The sequence below is a fragment of the Pyrus communis genome, chromosome 12 (genome assembly GCF_963583255.1).
Source record: "Pyrus communis chromosome 12, drPyrComm1.1, whole genome shotgun sequence".
NCBI lineage: Eukaryota > Viridiplantae > Streptophyta > Magnoliopsida > Rosales > Rosaceae > Pyrus > Pyrus communis.
In genome coordinates this window covers 2,789,083-2,799,522 of record NC_084814.1, presented here as the reverse complement: position 1 = coordinate 2,799,522, position 10,440 = coordinate 2,789,083, and the positions used below count along the sequence as shown (strand labels likewise).

Genomic DNA, 10,440 nt, shown 5'->3' with positions numbered 1-10,440 from the left:
ACTCCACTCTGCTCACCCACAAAAGTAACCTCAGGTAATCCAGGACGGTGAAACGTAACTACTTTCCCGTAACAATCAATGTTGGCACGATAGAAGTGCAACTAATCGTTGCCCAAAATCACATCAAAATCGACAATATCTAACGGGATAAGATCAGTGGGCATAACAACACCCTCTACTATCACTGGACATCCTGGGTACATACAATCTACAACACATCTCTCTCCTCTAGGCATAGCGAATTCTAAATCGTACCCTAGAGGTGTGGGGCGAGGTTGCGTTACTTGAGCAAATGTATGAGAAATAACGGAATGTGTAGCTCCACAATCAATTAAGACTCTAGCAAAATAACCAATAATGTTTAACGTACCCATAATCAAGTCCGGGTTGTTCTGAGCATCCTGCAGGGAAATATTGTGAATACGCCCCTGGCCCTGCTGTCGTCCGCCACGACCTCTGCTCGCTTGAACACCGCGACCTTGAGCTCCACGCCCCTGACTGGGCTGACCCATCTGTCTCGAAGACCCTGCACTACTAGTGGCAATCTCACCCTGTTGATACTGTCCTCCTTGGTACCATTGAGAACCACCAACTGGAGCTGGAGGATACGGCATGAAGTTGCTGGGATACGGGGGATAACCACCTTGTGAATACGGGTCCTGGGGGTATTAATACGGTCCCGGAGCATAGGGAACAACATCACCCTGATAGTGATAGGCACCACCTCTACCTGCTTGACCATAATTACTCGGACCTTGGATTTGCCGAATCGGTGCAGGTGGCAGCATAAAGGTCTGCTGCGGCTTCTGCTGCTGACTCTGGGGACAATTCACCGCTCTATGTCCCACCTGTCCACATGTGAAACAACTACCGCTAATCTGCCTGCACTCGCCGAAGTGTCGGTTATTACACCTACGGCAAAATGGAACTCGATTTCGACCACCATCACCTTGTCTCTGGCCTCGAGCACCACCATAAAACCTACCTCCACGTCCCTGTCCAGAGGCACTGAAACCACCACTAGACGAATTCGAACTGGCACCACCCCTTTTAAAGTTCTGAGTTTGGCGAGGCCTAAGCGACACTTGACTTTTCCCTTTGTCATCTTTCTTTTCATCACTGTCACTAGACATATTCTCTGAGTCCTCTATCCTCAACAGTATCTCATAGAACTCCTGGTAGGACTCACAGTGAGTAGTAGTGGCCATAGAACGCCATCTCTTCTTAGTGCCCAAGCGAAAACGACGAAGCATCTCCGCCGGATTACCAGCGACATCAGGATAGTAACGAGACAAATCAGTGAACTTACGATAATACTCGTTAGCCGTCATCTTTCGCTGTTTCAATTCAGTGAATTCCTGTTTCTTACGGTCAATATACTCAGGGGGTACAAATCTCCTTTGAAATACATCCTTGAAAACATTCCAATCGGTCCTCTGAGCTGGAGTCAACCTCCGAAGTTCTTGTTCCCACCAAGCTGCAGACTCCATCTCCAGAAACCAAGAGGTTGTCTCAACCCACCTTTCCATAGGAAGGTTCCCCTGGTTATGCAACACACGAAAAGTCTTCTCTATGTGTTCCAACCAACGTTCTGCGCCTTCGTGACCCTCCTTACCTTTAAACTTCTCCAACTTCAGGTTATACATAGTTTCCAGAGGAGTCCTCTGGGGAGGGCGCATCACTGTTTGAAGAGCTGTAGCAATCACTTCCCCCAACTGAGTAAGATCAAGGAAACTAGACTCATCTGAGCGACGTGGTTCCCGACGAGGCGGCATGATTCTGACAGAAGACACCAACTATTAGAATACTCACAAAGACACAGGACTGCCAAAACTAAGCTCTGATACCAAGCTGACACACCCCGACCGACATCAGGGCGTGCTGGCCGTCACACGAAGGTGACGTAGCCATGTGCGCGTGCGGAAGCTAATGAGAAGGTAATATAAAAGTACTAATAATTAAAAACTTAATAGCATACAAAGTACTAGTGTATGTGAGACACAATTCAGAGCAAATCTACGACAGTCCAAAAGTAAAAGATACGACATATGTACACCCGAAGGTGACCCTACAATGGTGAGTGTCTGTCAGAAATTGCCGGGACGCCCTCTGGGATAAACCACCGAACTTGCTAGACCACTAGAACCTGGAGGGGCGCAAAAACAAAAGCGTGAGTGGGCAAAAACAAAGTTCTTTGAAAACTCTTTAGCAAAATACATTCTAACCCCTCGCCGTAAAACCTGTATACTTCCCAGAAAATGAACATATATACGTATGTATAGATATGCCAATCATGCTCTGCAATATGCCATTCATGCTCACAATATGCCATTCATGCTCACAATATGCCATTCATGCTTGAGAATATGCCACAACAGAATATCATAATCAAATATAAATGCTCAAGCGTAATTCACATTAATAACATATAATCTGGCAGCCGGGAGTCACCTAACGTGACCTGTACGGCTGCATCTAGAGCTCCACTCTCAACTCAATAACTGAATCTGCACACGAGTCGGAACCACCTAACGTGGTCTGTACGACAAGCTGGGTGTAATATATATATGTATGCTCTAGTGCTACGATCACGTGAAGCTGTGCGATAATCGCGGGTCACCTACAAGTCGGAACCACCTAATGTGGTCTGTACGACAGGCTTGCACCTAACTTGGATCCAAGGCGAGCATGCGGTGCTGGTGAACATACACGTGAAGGCTGTGCCCTGGCCTCGGGCGGGAGCACTAACACCGGGGGTGCAGATTATGAGCTCTCTAAACATTTCAAACTACCATTGCATAACAACATGAATACCGCTTACCTGGCACTTACCTGTGCGTCCACAGCACCAAATACACATATATATATGTATGCCACTACTAATACATGCGATGATGCGTAAACAATATTCATATGATGCATGGCATAAAACAAATAACCTTTTCTATTTAATTTCTGGGAATTAATATGTATATAGGTATATACGGAAAACAAAAGCCCACTCACAGATAATTATAAGGGTCGTAGCCCCCCTGCCTCGAGTGCGTACGCTCGTCCTCGGAAAACGAATCACCTATACGCGACAAAGTTACGAAAACATTAATTTAAAAGCACCTAAGCAACTTCTCGTAATAACTTCTCATACATTGCTCAAATTGGACAATTGAATATACCAACGTAATCTACACAACCTCAGGATCACACCCATATTTTTAGAATAATTTTTGGACCACGCACGCGCCCCCACGCGCCTGAACAGGCACGGACCTACGCGCCCCCACGTGCGGCCACGTGCACTGCACACTGACGGTGTCAACAGACGCCGTCAGGAATATTCCGTCAGTTTGACGGAATATTCCGTTAAATCTAACCAGATTCCGTCACTGCCGTTAGGAATATTCCGTTAGACTTAACGGAATATTCCCCTGTCTTCTCCGGCGAGACTTCGGCGCCGGCGACGGCGCCGGAAAACTGGGAAAATTTCTAACTTTGTTTTCTCCTTCGTTTTTCAACCATTTTTCACGTTCTTTATACCAAAATGAAGCTTAGGACTAGTAGAATCACGTTGGACTACTTTTAAGGCCTAAAAATCAAGGAATCTCACCTGCAACAACGATCCAAGTTCGGCCAACTTTGCACAGGACGATCCCGACGTCCAAACTCACCCAACGAACCACTCCGAGGCTCCTTGGGACCTCACAAACACATCTACAAGCTTAGAAATTCCAAAAACACACTAGTTTAGGTTTGCATGAACAGTGTTTCAAATCGGCCATTGTTGAAACGACGTGAAAACGTTAGATTTCTTACCTGGAATTGGTATGGTTGTGCTCCTCACAACCTCACGAGTTCAATGGTATAATTGGTTTCTTGTTTGGTGAAGATTTGATTGGGTTTGTGTGTAGTCCGTGTGTTTGTAGGAAGAAGAAGAAGATGGACTCGGGGAGAGAGAGAGAGACTGAGAGACAGAGTGACAGAAAGTGAGGGAATGAGGGAGGGAATCCCGGGAGAAAAGAAAATGTATGAGTGTGTGTGGTCCCACAACCCACACAACACAACACTAACGTGTAAACGAACAAATTAGGGGTAAAATCGTAAATCCACGCGTACGTTTTAAAAATCCCGGAACGGGATGTTACACTGACTGTTTGTTTTTTGCAATTTTTGGTGTATACGATATCGAAGCATATATAAACAAGTTTGACGGTTGGATCGTTGAAATTAGTTTTGTAAGATGCGTATCCCATCAAAATGATAAATTCACTAACACTTGAGAGTTTATTTATACTTTTATCAAGTATAACATAAGATTTTGTGGTATCCACCAATGTAAATATTTTAAATTGAAGATCGAATTCATTCATTATATTCATATAGGGTCAAAGAGTATAGCTGTAAAAAATCATCAAAATCAGAGTTAAAACAACCGTTAAATCGTGATTTTTCGTTTATAACCGTTGAAAAGTTTTGTCTCGTTTCTTGATCTCTGAATTATTTTTTTTTTGCAAATTTGGGCGTATGCGATCTCGAAGCATATATAAACAAGTTTGACGGTTGGATCATTGAAATTTGTTTCATAGGATGCGTATCCCATCAAAACGATACATTAACTAACACTTAGAGTTTCTTTGGGTTAAATATTAGGCGGGAAATGGATGGATATAGGCTGCAAAATTTCCCAAACATTAGGCGGGAAATGGATGAAACTCTTGAAATATTAGGCGGGAAATTAATTATTATAATTTTTTTATGTGTTTGGTATTTTTATATTACTTGATATTTTTATTTTTAATGTGTTTTATGATTTTTAATCTCAATCTTTGCCTATAATATACTATAAAAATAAATAAATAAATAAAACTTAAAATTTAAAGTTTATATAGAATAATACTTAATAAACAAGATATACATATTCATTATATCTATTGCATTTTATAGTAAGTTTTTTTTAGTAGTTTAAAAAATTAAAATCATGAAAATAACATTTTTCTTATCGTGTCGAAACAGGTTACCCGCGTGTCACTCTCGTGTAAACCTGTTAAGGACCCGTTATTAACGGGTTATTATCGTGTGACCCGATAATGACCCGATTAGTTATCGTGTTGACCCGAAACCCGTTATTTTCGTGTCGTTTATGTGTCGTGTTAACGGGTCGTGTAAGAAATTGCCAGGTCTATCAGCTGCTACTACATGAGTGAAAAAATTCTTCTTCGACTCCTTCAGAATTTGCATTGTGCATCGTTAGGAAGCGACCTCATTAGACTTGGTTTCTCCAAATCCTCCTCTCGCAATGGGAGTTAGATCTTCTGGTACTCGACTGATGTCACCACTCCAATATTCACGAGCCACGGTCACCCTAGAATACTGTTATAAGGAGATGGATCGCTAGCGATTATGAAGGTCTGCGGTGAGACAGTTGGAGGGGTACTTATATTGAGTACGATTGTGCTGCTGATAGTTGAGGTGAGCCGTTGAATCTGGTCAGGACCTTCGTCCTGCTGGCTAGGCCAGCACTACTGCTGCCTGGGCTGCTTCTGCTAGATTTAGCTCCACCTGCTGTCTGGGTAGAATTTTAATTATTATTATAAGAGTTAGTGGGCACAATTGTGTAATGCGGTGGTGGAAACCTAAGTTTTTGAATTTAGTGGTGGGAAGCCCAAACTTGCACCATAAAATAGAGGGAGAAGTCCAATTTGGAGAAGGGCAAACTTATTATAAATCCAATTTTATAAGCTTGTAATTCCCGATCCTAACATACGTCTCGGATCGACCGTGACGTCATCAAGTATCCATACGTTTATCATACCCCGCCTTCGGGATATGGCAAAGCATAACTCAAGCATCAATTTGCATAGTAATTTTTTTTCCTGATTTCTGATTGGTTGCTCAACAAACACCCCCCTTCCCTTTTTAAATTCTAATTGGTCCTCCACCATTTTACTGATTGGTTCCTTCCCTTTGGCCTGAATGGCCTCTTTCTCACAAGGTGGGAGTTTATATTCATTTAAATCTATAGTTTAGTGAAATGACTTCAAATGTCTGTAACTATCCCGTTATAATTCGGACTCGCAAACGGTTTTCGTCTATGCGTTCGTGGTCTTGAGATCTATTTGAAAACATCAATTGTGAACTTGAAAGGTCAACGAATTTTAAAGATTGATTACGAAAATTCAAACCCGATACTTATTCGATTTAATTCCAAAAATCAATGGAATTAAAATTAACTAATGAAAATAATGTAAACGTGAAATACAAATTTAAATAACGAAATATGTAATTAATAGTGAAATTCCGGGGACGGGATTTCACAAAGCCATTATTAGTTATAGTCCAATTTTGTTTTAATTTTGAAGCTCTATCGAAGGTTAATTGTGTTTAGCATGATAAAAGGCTTGCGTTGTTCTTTTATTATTTTTTTCTTTTTTATTTTCGTTTTTCTTTTCTATTTTCGTTTTTCTTTTCTTTTGTTTTTTCTTTTTTGTATGAATCGGGAAACATAATTATAAACCAAAAAATATATAATGTTGGGAGTATCTATATCATGGGCCAATTAGAAAGAAAACATTATTATATTGTAATACTACATAAGTTGATAAAACGAGTCCAGCATAGCATAACATAATTATATTTTCACACACAAGTGAAATATAACATAATACAAATATATTAATTGTCCTCGTCATCGCTGCTTAAAACCTCAACGGTAACATTCTGCATATTTCGTGAGCTCAACTATGGGAGAGACAGACCTCTAGGACGAATTTGTGCTTGATAAGTGCGTGGTTCTTCAATAATAACGACAGAACTGGTAGACTCTTCAGTTATTGTTTCAGCAGAAACCAAATTGACAGGGTATTGTTCTATCCTACCTGGGTTTGCCCATGCTGGCAATACACGTCCTTGAGGTGCACGTACGCATCCGTTATCGAAGGGTAATGCGTAGCCAAGGCGACCATCAGCAAAAGTAGTAAGAATGTACTGATTATCAAAAGAACGAGGTATGCGCCCGACATTAACAGGTTGTCGTGGACGTTGAACTGGAGGATTCGTTGTGGAATTTGTTGTTGTAATGTTGGAAGCAATATACGAATGTGATGCTGGAGATTCGGTTCCAATTCTAACTCCACGATGTCGCCTGTCCGCCATTCTCAATGATGTAGAACTTGATCAAGTTCAAAAGAAACACAAGTGTATGAAGCAACCTTCTAAATTTCCATATACAAATTAGTAAGGGAGTGTGTGGACGTTTTATAGTAGAATAAAGGCACAAATCCATAATTGTGCCAACATATTCTTTTGCTATAGAGTATTTATTATTTATTAATATTTACTGGACACAATTTCTAACATTTGTGTCAGAAAAGAGGAATTTATAATTATTAAGATATATTCTCTATTTGAAGACCCAATGAGAAGTAGAGTGATTTATTATTTATTAATATTTAGTGGACACAATTTCTATCATTAGTGTCATGAAAAGGAATCTACAATTATTAACTCATTTGTCTATCTGAAGATCAACTAACTTTTGCACAGAGACTGACCCTAAGGGCACAATTGTTGGTTATGTATCACTACAGGTAGGACTTTAAAACCAAAAACCATATCACCAAGTATAAAAAACAAACCTGCAAGAAGATAACAATCTAAAAAACAGTTCAAAAAGATACGAATCTAACAAACATTCATTGCACCTGGAAATGATCCTTTGTAAATCTAAAACACGCCACTTAGTACTATGGTGTAGTGGTATTCTTCTTTACTTGTAAGTGAGAGATCTGAGGTTCGGCTCTCGGGAAAAACGAATTTGAACAACATTATTACTAACTTATTTTGAGGCTAAAATATTGCACGGTAATAAACAGCTTCATACCATTATTTACCACAATTTTATAAATTTTAATTATTGGTGTGCTAGAGGAGGTGAAGACAAACGAGAGAGAACACATAGTGTCTCTGACAAATAATTTTTATAGACACAAAATGTTTTTTGTGCCCATTTTCAGTAAAAAAGTTGTCTTGTGACCCCACTCAACACAGTTTCCGTGCCCATTAGTGTTTTGTGTCTGCTTTTTTTAACATTGGGCACAATAGATGGTGCCCTCTATGGAATGAGAATTGTTTAAGCTTTTTGGTAGTTAAACTGACACAAAATTCTCAATTGTGCCCTTTGTTTTGTACCCAAAGCTCATTTTTCTTGTAGTGACCGCACATGGATTAAATGTGAGCCTTGCCAATTTAATAAGTGCATTCTCATCTTTTGTTGATAAGAGTTCACATATTAGCTTTAGAATTTATTGAATTAGTTTTTGCTCCACAATAATTGTTGTCATTAATGAAAAAATAATTTGATGAGTAAAACAAAAAGAATCATGCGTATGCAAGAGGCTTGTAGCTCAATTTGTTCAGGACATACACCCTTACACTTGAATAGAGTTCAATTCCTCGCTTTCTCGAAAGAAATTTTCTATGGTATCCTAGAGTATGAGGTACTCTTAAGTGTTTTAAGCTTTAAAACTTTTTTTTAATATAAAAATCAAAACATATTTAATATATATATATATATATATATAAATCAAAATATTTCTGCTATATCACATACTCAAGAACACCTTAAAATATTTGTTCCAAAATATTGCTTGTATTAAAAATCGAAAAGAGATCATCCTATATCAGAATGTGTACCATGTGATTGAGGTTAGAAAAGCAACCAGGGAGATTATATTCGTTCTCCTTTATTCACTAAACCCCACTTCTTAATTGAGAGATGCTACATTTGTCCTTTTGTTAACAACCTTTAATTATTGAGGTCAATGGATTAGAAAATCAAATCTTCGTATGGTAACTACGACATCAGTAGGTACGTGAAAGGAACTTGCAGTTGGACGAAGGCGAGATGTCGATTTCTTATCCAGTAGGTCTAAGAGAGCATACATCATTCTAAAACCCGACAGCGACTATCAGTTTATATTTGATTAAATTATCATATAAACAAAAAGAACAAAAATAAAAAAAGTAGAAAAACTATTACATATGACAACGATATGTTTATTATTTATTAATAATTACCATATAAAAATAGCAAGAATCATCAGGTTCATTTGCGTTCATCATCCTTCTAATATGAAGGTTTAGAACACTAATGACACCAGGACCCTATCAATCTGTATAGTTATTCACACGCGCGTAGTAGTTCGTAAGAACAACAAATATATTTACAATCTCTTAAGAAAGAGTAATTCCATGACCGCTATAGATAGCGTCGCTGCTAATCCTCACGGTTTTCACATCGCAAACGATCAAGTTTTGATATCGGCAGATTGCACATTAGAAATAGACATGAGTTCAGAGACGTACTTCTCATGTCCATCCCCATTCGCCGCCGCAACCCTATCCAACAGTGCAGGCAAAAAACTCAGGTCGAGAACCTGATCCGCTACAGGGTCAGAGATTGCGATGAGCGACTCCCTGGCCTGCTCACCAGAAACATCCTTGCAGAGTACTTCGTTATCCATAAGGTTTCGAATCTTCCTGCACTTCAAAAACCCAACATTTCTTCAAAATGTTATTAAGTTGTGAAAAGTTTCGGCGAACGCCATAGTTTTTGCTATTCTTTTTCTATAACCTGCTCCACTGTGTCCAGCCAAAAACTATTCCGAAGTTATCCAGATGCTGTACTAAACCATAAACCAAGTTTGAATGTCCATTTACATATGACATTACGGACATCACCCGTTCAGATGCACGGTAAAGAAAAATGTTACATTTGCTAGGCACAGCGTAAAAGTTATTTCTCTTTTCCAACTACGGTTAAGAATTTCATCAAAAGTTGGGGTGTGATAAAACTCAACTAATATCAAACTATGAGATATTAAAGTTCAGTTCCAAAAAATATCAAACTCAATTCCTTCGTACAGTAATGAGGATTAAATTGTCACCGATTATAAACAAATCTGGACGTCAATTTGATATCTCTTTTTCCTAATACGGATTATTTACTCTAATTCTTCTAGTTTTATTAAACATTCATAGATCTGCAAACTCCATAAATAAATATTTACACATTACATAAGAAAAAAAAGTTCTCCATCTCGAACATGGAAATGATCGAACTTTATTTTCTTGGGAACCAAACAAATGCTAAGGTCTAACATGAATGATCAACAATAATAATGAATTAAAAGAAGAAGAAATTAAAAAATGTAAAACGTAAAATAATTGGATAATCGGTAGTCATACCTGGGTGCTGTGCGTTTGTCGGCCTTTTTCTCCTTCTTTCAATCTCTATCTCTGCAAATTTATATAGTTTTTAATTTTTTTTAAATTGGCAAAGAGACGGTTTTGAAACTTTTATTCCGGTAAAAATTAGTTTTGCCACCTTTAATTGGTAAAAATAGATTTCTCTTTTCTTTTATTGGTTTTTATTGTTTTCTTGGTGAA

General features: G+C 38.8%; 1 long non-coding RNA gene across 1 annotated transcript; it reads right to left on the bottom strand.

Moving 5' to 3' along the window:
• Positions 1 to 9,032: 9,032 nt before the first annotated feature.
• Positions 9,033 to 10,327, bottom strand: LOC137711683 (uncharacterized). The gene is made up of 2 exons (XR_011065084.1): positions 10,240 to 10,327; positions 9,033 to 9,531 (listed from the first exon to the last, which is right to left on the bottom strand). It is a non-coding gene; the product is annotated as an uncharacterized lncRNA (long non-coding RNA).
• Between the last annotated feature and the right edge of the window lie 113 nt (positions 10,328 to 10,440).